Source organism: Thunnus thynnus, chromosome 4, assembly GCF_963924715.1.
Source record: "Thunnus thynnus chromosome 4, fThuThy2.1, whole genome shotgun sequence".
Lineage (NCBI taxonomy): Eukaryota > Metazoa > Chordata > Actinopteri > Scombriformes > Scombridae > Thunnus > Thunnus thynnus.
This window is the reverse complement of record NC_089520.1, coordinates 27,751,429-27,767,032: the sequence shown is the minus strand read 5'-3', so window position 1 is coordinate 27,767,032 and position 15,604 is coordinate 27,751,429.

Below are 15,604 nucleotides of genomic sequence, written 5' to 3'. Positions count from 1 at the left end.
CTCATTTTCTGTCATCAGTGCGATCAACACATCATGAAACAATAGGAAAACACTTAGAAATATGGATTAACCAAATAAAATACAGAATGAAATCAATAAACATTCGTTTTCTAATCTGTAATTAAATCAATTAAGAAAGAATTACGCTAGCAATCAAACCATAGCTAAATTATACCCTTACACTGGTTAATATCATATAAATCAAATGCAATAATATGTCTAATTTATAATCAATGGATTTTGAAGCAAATTTGAATTTCCATAATATCAAACTAATTAAATTGTTCTAAAACATAGTAAAAGTTAATATGGGTTAAACAAGTCAAGAGTTTACATATTTAGTAGCATTTTCTGATCAATTCAGACATTTATTGTGCATTTAACAAAGGAGAGGAGGAGTGGGAACAACTCAAAAGAAATGTGGCTTCTCCCAACAATAATGACTTAAGAGATAGTGAGCTAGCAGAAGAAGGGGAGATGATTCATTCAGGTTAGTACAGTCTGTATCTGAAAAGAAAAACAAAGTCATTCATTTCAACTATCCATTTTCCTCCTGTGGCTGGTGGAGAAAGGCAAAGGTTTTTAGTCCTGTTCATGTCTCCTTGACACCCTTACACCTTTAGGTCAGAGGTCATTGGATCTATGTGTGTGTGCCCCTGCACCTACACAGTCAGACTGTTAGACCAAAAGAAATCCTAATGTTGAAATGCTGAAATAATTCAACTTTTCTTTTGTTCCTGGGTTCATTCTCCCACACCTGACATGTAATATCATTCAGCTGCCCTCAAGGGATGTGTGCCTCATTGTCTGTATCAGAGGTGTCCAGCGTTGACTGTCTGCTATGGGGCTGCCATGGCTGTGTAGTGGCTCTCACTGAGTATTTCTTTTTGGAGCAGCAGTACCCGGCCACTGCCTGCTGAGAGCAACTTAGTCCATACAAGGTCAAGTAAAGGTGAGGCACTAGTCTCTTTGGCCCTGGTGTATAGTCTGCTTTACTACTGTGTGAGAAGTGTATTCTGGGTTCTGCTCTTACTCCACCAGACTAGAATGAGTGTCACTCCCCTGAGAGGAGCTGTCATGGGCAGGAAATGTGCTCTGAGAGGAAGAAGGCACAGACTCCACAACCACTGACCAATGGCTAACACACAGGACCATGAAAAAATGAATGGGAGGCAGAATTGGAGTGGCAAAAAGCATGCCTCTTAATTAGAAAAGGTTTACTGAGATGGTTTTTATCAAATCTTGCGGCAGGTGTTTATTAGACATGAAATAGATTCTGTTCAGAGTTCAACATTCCCTCCTTCAGGACCTGGAAAAGCCACAACATTACAATTACACACCTGGAGAATTCTGCAATGGCAATCAGAAAACATGATTAAAAATATTAAATATGAGGTGGTCTCCCATGAATCTCAATTTTGGAACCACCATGGTGGTGGCAGCCATTGTTTTATGATCTCTAAATGGCTTTAAATGTTTCAGATGAGATCTAAAATGGGATATTATCACTATTATCAATTTGACATTATCTGCACAGCTCAGCTTCACACTTCAGCTTTTGTGCAAGATTGCAGTCTCTACTATTAATACAAGAAGCCCCAGTATTTATGATGTGCATTTAATGGCTGACTGACACAAATCTGAGGTAAGTGGGGTAACAGAGGGGAAAACTGTATGGGAGTCAAACTTTCTTGTTAAAGGGGACATATGCTTTTTGTGATTTTCTGTTGTTATTCTGTTATGATGATGGATGTCTATGTTAAACATGGTCAAAGTTCCAAAACTTCAGGTGAACATATGTAAAAATATTCCCTGCAAGTCAAAAGCCAGGGCTTCAGCCTGCCCTGAACATTTCATTTGCATTGTTAAATCTACTTCCTCCTCGTGATGACATCAGTTTGTTCAAGCATGCCCACAAATGTCTGTCCATTCCATAGTTGTTGTTGCTCAGATTTGGGCTCAAACATGTATGATGATTCAAGTAAAGAATGAGATAAATAAGCAAAATCCTATTACTACTGTTTGTTTACTCTGGAACCGCTGGAAGTCTGCCGAATGACAGCTTCCAGAAGATGGCCAATCAGAACAGAGTAGGTTTGTCAAAAGGGCGGCCTTAAAGAGACAGGATCTAAAATGGCCTGCTTCAGACAATGGCTTAACTGAGGGCTGCATAAAGAGCCAATGTAAGATAAATCCGTTTTGGTTTTTTTTTACTTTAAATAATCCTGAAAATACAGTTCCAGAATATAAATATAGACCTGGAAATGTGACTGATACAAGCAATAAGCTAATATAATAATAATTACATTAATTATCATATTTTTCCTGCAGAGAGGGAGGACCACCTGCAGAGTCATGCTTCGACTGACACTGCTGCTTGAGGATGTAGATTTTTATTCACATATTTCATTATCTATTTATCACACTATTGCAGGAGAGCAGGACACAGATAGAGCCAGATGTTTCCTGTGAGCATGCTGGTAAGACTCAAGAAGCTCAGCATCATTGTTGTCATCCATAAGATCTTCAGACTAAAGACCCCCCCCCCCCCCCCCCCCCCCCTCATTCCCCCCCCCCCCCAGCAAGTTCATGGAAGCGCCTTGCATTCCAGACAGTCAAAAGGGTCTGGAACTCAAATATATATATATATACCAAACTGACTGAAGGTTTTTCTGTCATCTTGTGCTGCCAGAGCAAATCTACCCCTGTTGTTCTAAGTTTGCATTGTTGCATTCACTTTAGATGCATTTGTGCTGCCACAAAATTATATATTTGCATTGTATATAAACACAAAACCAGGAAATGTTTATTATGCACATGGGGTTGAGATACTTAAACCAAGCTTTAAACATACAGTAACCGAGTTATACTTTAAATCAGTCAAAGAAGTGCATTGATTTCTTGCTATGGCAAACCTGCAATATAAACACTTCACACAATCAATATGATAACAACAACATATAATACACAAATTATGATGAACATAAATCTAGAGCCACTGAGTTTAGAAATAAATAACTTTATTAACTGTTTTGCTGCCTAAAGGTGCATGCATGTGCAGGGCTGTGCACGTGTTTGTAAATGCATGTGTATGTATATTTGTGTTTGTGTGCTACATGTGGATTCATATATTCAAGATTTTGTGTATATTCAGTATGTGTGTGCGTGGTACTGGTGCAGAAACGTGAAACATGTGAAACGTGCGCTGGAAGCAAAGTGGTGGAGGCGAGGGCAACATGACTGCATGCTTGGCTTGCTCTCCAGGCTCTCCCTCAACAAAACAATAGAATCTTTTACTCTGCCTCTCCAAGTAGTGGGCTGTAGATTGGCAGCTGCCCAAAAATGCAAGGTTTAATAAAGTATCTGTATGTGGGAGGCCTGGCACATATGGCCAAAATAAATGCATTTAGCACCATCAAAGGTTTTGAAACATTCAGATTTGTGGAAGCTTTGTATCGGTGTGGGTTTGTGTGCATAGCAGGGGGTCATTTCAGTCCTTATATTGTACATAAAGATAGGGATTATGTCATTTTGCCATCCCTTAATTCATTCTTTATCGAAATGACAACAGTGAGATAATAGTCCTTACAACAAGCAATAAGTGGATATATGATAGTTAAGCCAGTATTAATATTGATGTTTGATGCATAACAAGGTGATGTCAGTTTTAAGATAAGAGCGTTTTATGATATATACTGAAATGGTGCCTGAGATAGAACCATCTAGCCACTGTGCTTTTATGAATTATGAATATACCCTGAAAGTAACACATTAGCTGTATTTCCTCTCTATGAGACAAGTGGCCTATGGAAGGAAAATAAAATTCAAAATTCAAAAAAGGAGCTACTACTTATGTGCTGCTTTTAATTTGACACTACCCTACAGGCCCTATATTGTACGGTATGTTAAATGCTCTAAAAGGTTTTACTGCTATAGCTTCTTCTTTTGGTTGCCTTGATGCATGTTATGGTGTAAACTAAATACAGGAGGGTTTACATAGATGAGGTGATGAGATATTGTTTGATAGCAATGGTACATGTTCGGCTGTTATGATCACATATTGCAGAGTAAGAATAATGGACGAACTGGCTCCATAGCACCTCAATGCTAAAGTGCAAATCTAACAGTATAGAAAAAAAATGTCATCTACATTATCCCACACAATGGAAGAAAACATGTTGTGTTGTCACATCATCTGAACTGTGTGGCACAGTCTTATAATACCAGAGTGTACAGAAATGTCAGCCCTTTAGTGTAACGAAAGCTGAGTTTGCATGAAATAGAGAAAGCTGAAATATGAGGAAGATAGAGTGAGAGGTGAAGCGTGAGTGGGAGGGGTAGAGGAGGGTGCACAAACACAAAACAACATAAAAATGATAGAAGCGCACTGGAATCCAATTTAGAGGCCTAATCAGAGCAATGCTAAAGGAGAAAGAAGAGCAGAGCTGAGGTGGAACGGTGTGCCTGATGAAATTCTGTGAGCACACATCAGCAATCATCTCTCCCTGCGTCATGGATAAGATAGAGATTGTAAGCTTGGCTGTGAAAATCTCTCAGTGGTGGCAAATCTGACATAGTTATTTAATACAAAGTGTCCATTGATATGAATCAGGGATTCGATTAAACACTCTCAGAGAAAAAGTACAGGAGAATTGTTGCTTGTTGCTTGAGCTGTACCTTATACACTAAGGTAACCTACTATTTGTACCTTTTAAAGGGACAATTATGTACCCTAAGGGACCAAAATGTTCCAGTAAACAGAGTATGTCACATTAGGCAATACTTAAAAAAATAAATCCCCCCACCTGTTTTTGCATTTATTCCTTTTTCTCACCGATTTCCTCTGCAATGCAGTCCATCAACCCCGTATGTAACTATGTCCATACTGGATGATTGAGCACATTATGATTTAAGTCCAGTGCCAACACTAAGTGCCAATGGAGGAAGTAGTATACCATAGCCAGGATAGCAGAAAGTAACAGTGTGGAGGTCAGGTTCATGGATGGGTATGTAGTTTGTCTGACTTTTATCAAGGAGACTAGAGATCACCTCCATCACAAACGAGGAATTAAACGAACAATATGTCATTTCTGCCGCTAGAGGTCTCTCAATCAAAACAATAACAAAAGACGGAGTTTGATGACATTGTGAAGTAGCGTGAAATCATGGGAGTTGTTGTCTTCATTGTTAAACAACCAGCTTTTCCAGGTTAGGGTTACTTCATTGTTCATCGCTCAGGAGGTTTTTACCAGGAACTGAATTAGCTGCTGAGGTCTCCTCCCCTCCAGAACAAATAGACCCAGTGATTAAAACAGGTTAAACCATAAACCAAACCATGCAGTTTCATGTAAAAAATCAGCGTTTCTCCAATGGAGGGGCTGCTAGCCAAGCTGCTGATAACTTAAGATAAAGACGTTCGGCATGTTTTTACCAGGAACCAAATTATCTGCAGCGGTCTCTTCTTCTCCAAAACAAACGTGTACGGGGATTAAAACCAGTAAAAACACTGTATAAAGCAGTTTCACGTAAAAAAAATCAGTGTTTTGTCAACACTGTTTGGCAGGCACAGGACGTCTGAGAGGGGCTGCCAAATGAAACGGACCGTTACCTTGATTAAATTATGGATTTCTCTGGGTTTGAAAATTGTTGGACACATTTGGGATAATATAAGTACACAACTCAACAAAATATATAACATAGGTATAGTCGTTTTTAGACATTTTAAAGCAAAATAGTTACATATCATTGTTTTAATGTTTGCTTTTTTATCAACCATATCCACAATCTTTCCCTAAACCTTAGCCAAATATTTTTGTTGCCTCACTATGAGCATACCAAAGCAAAGTGGGTTTTTTCGTCGTTTTTTTTAAAACGCTTGCCATTTGACATAAAAAAAAACATAATCTTTGTTTTTCAGAATTGCCCAATATCAGTGGTCTCGACTGATGATAGGATTGTCTTGAAAGAAGAAATCTGTCTTGACCAGGGCTTTTCAAAATCTGACACTGTGTGCCCCTCTCAGACTAAATCAAGATAACAGTAATCCTCAAATCAGCGGGCCAAACTACAATAACTGGTTCCAGCAGTTAAATTTGCATGAAATACGTACAGCAAAAATTAATTTGCTTTCTGTCTCACTGATGTCTGGTTGAGTTTGATGCAGCCAACCCAGAAGCACTGCTGCCTGGTGCTGAACACAGGTCTTTGTGATGGTAGGCAAGCGCTACCAACACCATCCATCTTCCCTGATCATTATGCTCAATCTAAGTGACTACAGTAACTGTACTTTTTCTTCAGGCTGAAGTGGTACAAATCTCTATACCTAACCGTCAAAGTGTACTTTACAGTTGTATGGTGAATGGGAAGGTACAGTACCTAGGTCTGAAAAGGACCCATTATTTGTCTGTTATGGTGCATCTTCGACAAAATGTACTTTTCAGCACAAAAATGTAAAAATGTATGTGTTTTTTCACTTTGTGGTATATGTGTTTGTGTAGCCCAATTTTACATGTACAGCAAAACCTTCCTCATCAGTATTAGGCTCATGTCTAGTGTCTAGTGTTTACCCACACAGCCCATTCTCACTCCCAACTCGTCACATATCGAAGCTTGGTCAGGACCCCTTGGCGCCACTTTTTAATGCACTGGGTACCCTCTTCAGCGTCATTTTTTAACGTGCAGGGTAGTCTGGTGCTATGAGACCAATGACGTCTATATAAGGTGGCAAATTTCAGTCTGGTCGCCAGAATAAAACATTGGCATTGTACGTTTCTTCAAACCACAGATATGTTGAATATGTACATTTCAACGAAACATATCATATCAACATTTCTGAAGTGACATACTTCACATGACATCTATATAAGCTGACTTACTTTCTCATTAGGAGGTAAAGGGCTTGGTGGATGGCTTGTAATGTTGGCAGAAAGTTGGAGATCAGCAATGAGTCAGCACAGAGTACGGTTCGTGACCACCTTGCCATTTTTATTTTATTTTTTATTTGAACCCAAACCATGATCTTTCCCTAACCCTAACCAAGTGATTTTTGTGCCTAAACCTAACCAGAACTTAACCAGAGCGTTGTCACACCATAAAATATAATCATTTTTCAACGGTGACTACTGTGACACTGCACATTGAAAAATGAAAAAAGTGACACCAGGTGGTCCTGACCAAGCTTCAATATGTGATGAGTTGGGAGTGCGAACTTGTTGACCCACAATCAAATAGTCAATTCTCTTCACACATACGAAGCAGTTCATCTTAAGTTTATTAGTTGGAAAGTAGAGGTGTTGTTTCTTTAATACATAAAACCAGTTCAATATATATTTAAACTCTGAAATGCAATTCAATATGCTTTTTAAAAAAAACTTCCTCATCTTTCTTGTCATTGCCACAGGGTCATAGGAATAAAATGACCCTGGATTTGTCATGGCACTTGTATAGCACTCCTATAAATCTGAACTTGACACCACATTGAGCTCAATCAGAACTGGTCTTGTAACCATGCCCTAACCTTAGAGAACACCAATTGTTAATGTTCTTGTAAGTGTCTTTCAGCTCTCCTGAAGCCAGATCATATTTCATGTTTTTATTGAAAAGAGTGCACATTTGAGTTCATAATCGCCCCTGCATTACGCCAGGGGCCCATTCCTCTCTGGCTTCTCTGATTTATGTTTCACTAATCTCTGCTCATGCTTGTATAGAGTGTGAATGTAGCTAGTGGCTGATGTGGATATCTGAGAGCATTATAAAGCACTACAGGGAGTCTCAGGCTTTGAGAAATTGTGTGGATGGGGCAGTGCTGTGAGTATACATCTATTGTTAATACATCCTCTGCCCCGAGGGCCACCTCCAGGGGTACGTTAGGGGCTGCAGTTATCTATTAGCCCCAACTTATTATCAGTGAAAGAACAAACGACATGATCTTAAAACCAGATTGGCTTTTCTTGAATTGTCTATGTACAGTATATGTTGGGGTGGGAAATTTGTCCATGAGAGTTCATGAAAATGTTGCTGTAGTCAATGAACCATGTGACATTAAAGTTTTTTAAGTTTTCTTTGGTCTGTCTGGGGTCTGTGCAGACTGGTTTGCTGTTGAGATTCTGTACTGAGGTGGACTAACTCTGATTGGATTGTGGTTGTTTTCCTGAGTGTAATTTGCACATCAGGGAGAGTTCCAGCTGTGATGAAAGGAAACTGATTCATAATTCATGGGGTTGTAAATGTGGGTGCAACGGGCTAATGGGCGAAGTGCTGTTATGTAATGAAATACAGCATAATAAAATTTAGGAATACTGTATGACCCCTGTGATAGGAACCTGGGTTTTTTTTCACAAATTTGTCTATACATGTCAAGTTAATTTCATTTCACCATAATGCAAGACGACCCCTTTTTTTGTTCAAGGTGAGGTGCTTGCCAAGAATGTATATCCTGCTGGCAGCTAGAACAGAATTAAGTTGCATTATAAACAAAACAGCCACACTTGTGAAATATCCAGTCTTGTCTTATTACTGTCAGTGTTTAAAATGGGAACAATTGACATGAATCTGTCTTTTGAAGTGACACTTAAGACACTTTTAAAGCATAGGTCAGACATTCTCGAAAAATAAATCATTAAAACAAAAAGATAAAAGAAAGGTAGAAGGACAGATCGGAGCGAGACAGGAGGATAAACAGAGAAAGAGTGGGAGAAAGAGACAACCATAGCATGCTAAGGAAGCACAATTCCTTTGTTCTCATGCCACACACAGGAAAAGGCCACATCAATGATGTTGGCTGTTTCCAGCGAATAGCATAAAAGAGGGAGGGATAGAGCTAGATGAGAAGAGGGAGAAAGTGAGCGTAATCCATTTGAGATTCTGGAAGGGACTCAGTCCTCCCTGTCACTCGTCCATCCTTCCCAGGAAACACAAAGAGCATTATGCATGAAGCCCAGAAGGTCTCTGAGCACGCACCATGCTGTCGCCCAGCTCCACCGTACAAAGTCACTCCGACACCATTTCTCTAGGAATTCACAATGCTGCATAACACAATAAAATACGTCCAAATCAATGAGGGGTTAAGAGGTGATAATTCTTACAGCTTTTGGCTTTGACCACCTCCTCACTACCCCTATTGAAGTGTGACTAACAGCCAGTCAACTTTCAGATATGACATCTCTTTCTCTGTAGGTGGAGGTTGAATAAAAAAATGTCATGAGGGAGTTATAAAGGATATTCAAATGCATTGTGTCCTTTTCTTTTGAAGTCTCAAAGTGCTGTCTTGGATTTTTCAGATTTATGTGGATTTTCTCTTGGGTAGAAGTGCAAAACTTCCTTATTCTGCAGTAAAGTTTAGTGAAGAGATGCAAGATGGGGATGTGGCAACCACCCAAACATTGTACAGGTGTGTTTTGCAGATAGTGTTAGAGTAAAACACACCATAGGGAGGGGAAATAAAGAAAAAAGATAAAGCCTGAATCAGCTCATACAAAGAAAAAGCTATGTGATGGCATATCCCGATTAAGAGCTGGCGAGACAGAGCCACGTTCACCTTGTATGCATTTTTTGTAACGCAACTACCGGCACAAATCCCAGCACGTCAAACAATCTGACATAAACAAAGATTTCACTTTTACCTGCTTGCAGACATGCATATTTGTGCAGACAGTTTTCAAATCTTCAAGGGACATTGTGGGACTTTGTCTCCATTTCCCATATCTGCACAACTTATTCTCATAATTTCTTTAGTGTGCTATAAAAGGGCTAGACAATATTACCTGAAATACATAATGATACAGTCTTGATAGTGATGAAGGAAAGGATAATTTACTGTATAGATAGGTTTTACCTTTTTAATTGCTCAGTCAATATGTTATGAGACAGTGCCTTTTGACTGATTGACAAATCTGAATTTGGCTCCCATACACCTTAAGTACATCTTGATTGGTGGGGAAAAATACTTGAGTCCCTCCAAGTTTACTCCACTTCCATTGTTCAATTATATTGTTGCCTTTTATATGCAAATTTGTCTTTTCTCTGTGAGGTAAATTATTACCACTCAGTGTAGCTTATTTTAAATTAGGCCGGTGAAAATTCATGTCAGTTTGGGGAGAATTTTAGTGTAGGACTCAACCCTATGGTGCTTAGTAACATATAGTATTCCTTTGATTCCCAGTTTGTGATGACATAATCCTCCTGTGTTCTCACTGGTTTTCTCCTACAGTCCAGATATGCAGGTCAGGAGAATTAATTAATTTAAATTGCCTGTAGTCATGAAGATGAGTATACGTTTCTGTCTATATTACTCTTGTATTTGACTGAAATTGATGCTGCATTTTTCTTTTTTTTTACTGTCTCTGCTTGTGAATTCTGTATTGAATGCCATGCCCTTGTAACATGATACACTGAATATGCAAAATATTACTGTCACACTTGTGGCACCAAAGAGCATGGAGATGCCATGAAGTGTCCTCTTGTCTTAAATCCGATGAAAGTCAAGTCAAGTCAAGTCTGTTTTATTTATTTAGCAAAAAAATCACAGCAAATGTTATCTCAGGGCATTTTTCACAGAGAGCAGGTCTAGACTGTACTCTTTAATTTACAAAGACCCAACATTCCAACATGAGCAAGCACTTGGCGACAGCGGCAAGGAAAAACTCCTCTTTAATGGTAAGAAACAAACAGGACTGGGCTCTAGGTAGGCAGCAATCTGCTTTGACTGGTTGGGTCAAAGCAACCGGTCAAGGCAGACAGAATGATTCGTCCAAGAATGTACAATGAACATATATGTTTGTGATACACATTTTACTTACAGATGTTCACAAAAACCCCATAATAAATCTGCCAAGAAAAGAAGTGTGTGGTGGCTGAGCTTTGCAAGGGGCTGAAACACACATGTCACTTAGAATTCAGCTGTGTCACACCCCTGACCAAGCCAGTGCAGACAAATATTGGTTTTATGTCAAAAAGCTACTTGAAAGTTGGATGTGTTAATCTTCCTGCTAATGGCCTGGCAAAGGCCTCCTTATTATTCTGGCCCCAGCCTCCCTCTACCAAGGGTGTCTCCACAAGGTTAATTAGTGGAGAGTCCCCTGAGGTTCCCCACACGATATAGGCTTAGGATAGTGGAGGTGCCTCTACACAAACAAGGTTAATGGAGCCTCAAATAACTCCCTCCTTCTCTTTCCCTCATCCACATGTATCCATGGAGAGTGTTACTGTGCCCCAGTTATTCATCAGTCTTTAAAAGTGCTATATGTAAGAATAGCTCCAGCCCGTCCTGTTTTGTAGTACCATTTTGTACCTCAAGAGGCTTTAGTGAGTCGCTGTAATGTCCAGTCTGCCCTCAGTCTAACATGAGAGGATGAAGAAGTAGCGCTGCCCCGAGCAACCAGCAGCGATGGTGGAGATTTTGAGCCATGCTAAAAGCTCTTGTAATTTTCGATCTAGAACCATCATTATGTCACTTTATTAAATTTTAGTATTTTTTCAGGCAAGAAAGTAACTATTTAGATTCCCAATATGTGGTCAGTTTATCCAAATAACACCTGTTTGGATATTTGCTCCGACGTTTTCGGAGATATAAGGAGCCACTTACCAGGTGATACCAGCCAGTCATCTCAGCCACTAGCAGCTCGACTCCTGATAAACCGATCAAACTTTGTCATCAGCCCAGGGAGAATATGATCTGATAAACTGATCTGTGCAGCTCTTTGATAATTTCCTAGTGGCTCTAATGTCTCTGTAGCATTTTGATATCTTGACGACCGTAGCACAGATTCACTGTAAACAGTAGGCTTCTTCATCTTCTCATGTTAGACTTAGGGCAGACTGGACGTTACAGTGACTCACTATCGTCTCTTGAGGTACAAAGTGGAATTTCGAGAAAGGACGGACTGGGGCTATTCTTATATATAGCACCTTTAAGGTGGCAGGGCTGGCTGCCTTGGGTGCTTGATCTGTAGGTATTAGGTACTGAGATGACATTCACATCTGCTTACGGTCATTGCATTACTTAAGTAATATTTCAGTTGTCAATGGGAAATGGCAGTATGGTAAACAACCAACTGCTATTTCTAGCTATATTATGTGAAGAAAACAAAGACGTTAAATCATCATGCGTCAGTGAGCAGAAACAGCAACAACAGGAAACATTTTCCCTACTAAAAAATGCATTTGGATATCATTTCGCCTAGAAAAACCATTTTAGGAACTATCATCCATCAACGATCTTGCAGCGTAGCAGCTTTTCTGATGTAGGTAATAATGTCCTATTGAGCTAATCTCAAGCCCATGGGTCTATCTTTACAAGGCTTAAATCAAAGAAATAACACACATGGAGAGAACGGGGCCCTTCGAAGGTCACTGTGTTACAAATGACATTGCATCAAGAGTCACACTCTGAATCACACCCTTGAATAAAGTGTGTCTCCAAGCCATTCCCTAAGGCGTATGATTAAGCACGCTGCACCTTGCCATGTGCAAGGCTCTTCCCACCACGCCTGCCCTACCCCCCTCCTCCTCCCACCTCTGTGACCCCCGACAGGAACAACATGATTTATCACACCAATATTCCCTTCAGCACCATCCTGATTGCTTTGATTCCTCTATTGACATTTCCTACCATACCACCTGCATGCATTTTTCATGCTTGTCCTGGGATGGCGAGCATGCGTCCATTGATGATAGTCATAAAAACACTCAAAAAAGACACCTTATCTCATATGGCGTGTCTGGAGCTTTATGTGCAACAATCATGTTTATTTTATGTTCCAGGAGTTCACAGGCTGCACAATGCAACTCTGTCTATCTCTGCACATCTATATCACCTTCAGAGAGAAAGAGATGAGAGGCATCCTGCTGCTTCTTCGAGGTCACAGGCAAGGAGGGCACTGATGTGCTGGAGGTTTGAAAGGGGAATGAAAGGCAGGAGAGGAGCAGCTAAAAGTTTTAAAGCATGACCCAGTCCCCCTTTAGTGACGAAGGTGGCACAGCGTGTGCTGAGAGGCTTGTGAAGGAATCTGGCTCCTCTTACTCTCTCATATGCACATCTAAGCACTTTCCCAGTCTCTTGTGGCCTTGTCACTGTGTTTATGACTGTATGTGTGTGTGTGTAGAGATTTGTGCATGATCGTGGGTGTCCGTGGGTGTTTGTGTTTATCAGGTGTGGTGCTTGGTTTTGTTTGGCTTACAAATTCCATGCTCCCCAGTGCAGTGAGCCATGCTGTGTGTGATTCTGAAGCCTGAAATGAAACAGAGCCATCTATTGCAGCCAGCATTTCAGATGTCACCACTTCATGCTGTTGAAGTTGAGAATTTGTCAGCATTTGTTTTCCATTGTGGGAATACAAGAATGTCTTCATAACCCCCTCCCTCTGCAGTGCAGCAAAATCACTTAATACATATGATCTGCATGGTATCTCTGCTGTATAGATGTTTTGAGAGCCTACCAATGATCCTTCATGCATCTGCTTACATGCATATATGATTAACAGATCAATCACCTCTGTGAGTGCTTCTCTCATATGATATCATAATATTATGTCTCCCATGCTTTGATCCAGGCTGGTTATTTCCATCCAGGGAACTGCAGCAAAACCTGCAGGAACATCACACACTCGAAGAGCCAACACTTCACAAGCTCTGTTTGATACATCTGTCTCCAAGCATGGAGACCCACTGAGTATGTTATTCCACAGCACATTAATGGAGGGCCTCCAGCTGAGTGTGGCTGACAGACATCTGGGGGAGAGAGATAGCTAAGATGTGGCAGCTCCTGTCGTTGTATTGATTTACTCTCCAGCACTGACATTCAGAGCAGACACAAGCCAAGCTTTGCCAATCCTATGTTCTTGGGCTGTTATGGATTTTATGGTGGAAAAGTGAAAGTTATTGTGTGTGATGCTGAGGTGTGGCACTCAACTCTGGGGGAGAGTCTGCCCTGTTCTTTGTCTTGAGTGAAAAATGTTTACTGTGTCATAATCTGCCCAAACTCTTTGGGAGGGAACAGAAGGATGAAAGGGAGGGCTCAGGCTCATACATATGCATAGCTGTGACATTGTGAACTCCAAGGGTTAGCACAGAAAATGATGACTAATTATGTTTGCCGTCTGTCATATCAAAAGATGTGCTGAGTACAGGATGGCAATGACCGTCCCCTCCTCTGCCTATCTCTTTCACTTTCTTTCTTTGTCCGATCTCCGTAGGTCTCAGGTCTTCGTAGCGTCTTTCTTGCCTATTTTAATTTCCTGTCAAGCAGTCTGCCTGCTGTCTGTGTGACTAAGCTGCTAGATTCCTTGCTTGTTGACTCAGCAGTTAAGTGCATTAATTCCCCATCTCGCTCACTCATTTGGTATTCTGATGGATAGAAAACAAAACTGTTCTCTGGCTTGCTAAAGCCACATAAATCTATATGTAAACATATAATAAAACAGAGTCTAAAACTCTAGCTTTGTGTTGGATCACAGCAGTGTTACAAAGCTGAATAGCTACTTTCAGAAGTTGTATGCACTTATTTTCCCCTACTTTTGTATGCACTGCCTGTACTTTTGGCCTCACGGCATTATATACATATATTCACGGAGGTCAAATTTAGTGAGTTAGTGCTTGGTCATGTCTGCTTTTCTTAAAGGCTGAGAGTTGGACCATGAGTGCAGATTATATAGAATGAAATGGATCTGCATTCAGTCAGAGAAAAGGTCATTAAAGTGTCCAGGCTCTGTGCATGTGTGAGAGAGAGAGAGTGTGAGACAGACAGACAGAGAAGCAAAACCTTTTGGATAATGTAGATTTTTCTTTCTCTCTCTGGTGATCTGCTATGCTGTCCAGCCAGTCAAGTTAATGAGATGGGCAGAGCCTTGCTGTCATTGTCTCATTGACTTTTGAAGAGGGCCTTGTAGTCAGAGTACTGAGCTGAATTCTTTTGAACCCACATCTGGGAAATGTGGTTAACAGGCAGGTCAGAGAGAAGACATCGCACACAAAGAGGCAGAGCGAGTAAAAACAAAGAGACTCAGGAAGAACAACAGAGGGTAAGCAAAAAGTGATAGTAACACAGCAAGTGGAAAGAGAGAAAGAAAGAGACGCCTGAGATAGAAGTGAAAAAGAGAGAGAGATGACGGACAAACAGGGATCGACAGTGTGGTCCAGACTCTGGGCAGGCTCAGGGTGTCCGCTCCATGTGGTGAGCCCTGTGGGTTGTTAGCTGAGCACCCTGCTGCTACTTAAGTGTGAGGGAAGGGTCAGATCTGGCCGCACAGTCTGTTGGGAACTGTGGCTCTCCATCTCTGGCATTCTGACTGCTTGCAGCTCACTGAGTGGAAACTAACGATAGATTATTGAGGGAAACCGCAAATTAGTTGTTCTGCCTCAACATTCACTCATTTTTCTCAGGGGAGAGGAGCAGTGAGAAGAAAAGATGGGATGAGAAAGAATGGACAAACCTTATGATTACCCACAGGGCCAATAGAAGTGTTAGTGTAAACCAGGAAAAACAACCAGAGAACATGATAAAGATTATTCTCTTAATTTAATACGTGTTCAGAAGCTGGTGGCTGAAATCAATGAACTTGATTTTTTTACAATGCCATTTATCTTTGTCTACACATGCTATTTTTCTGTA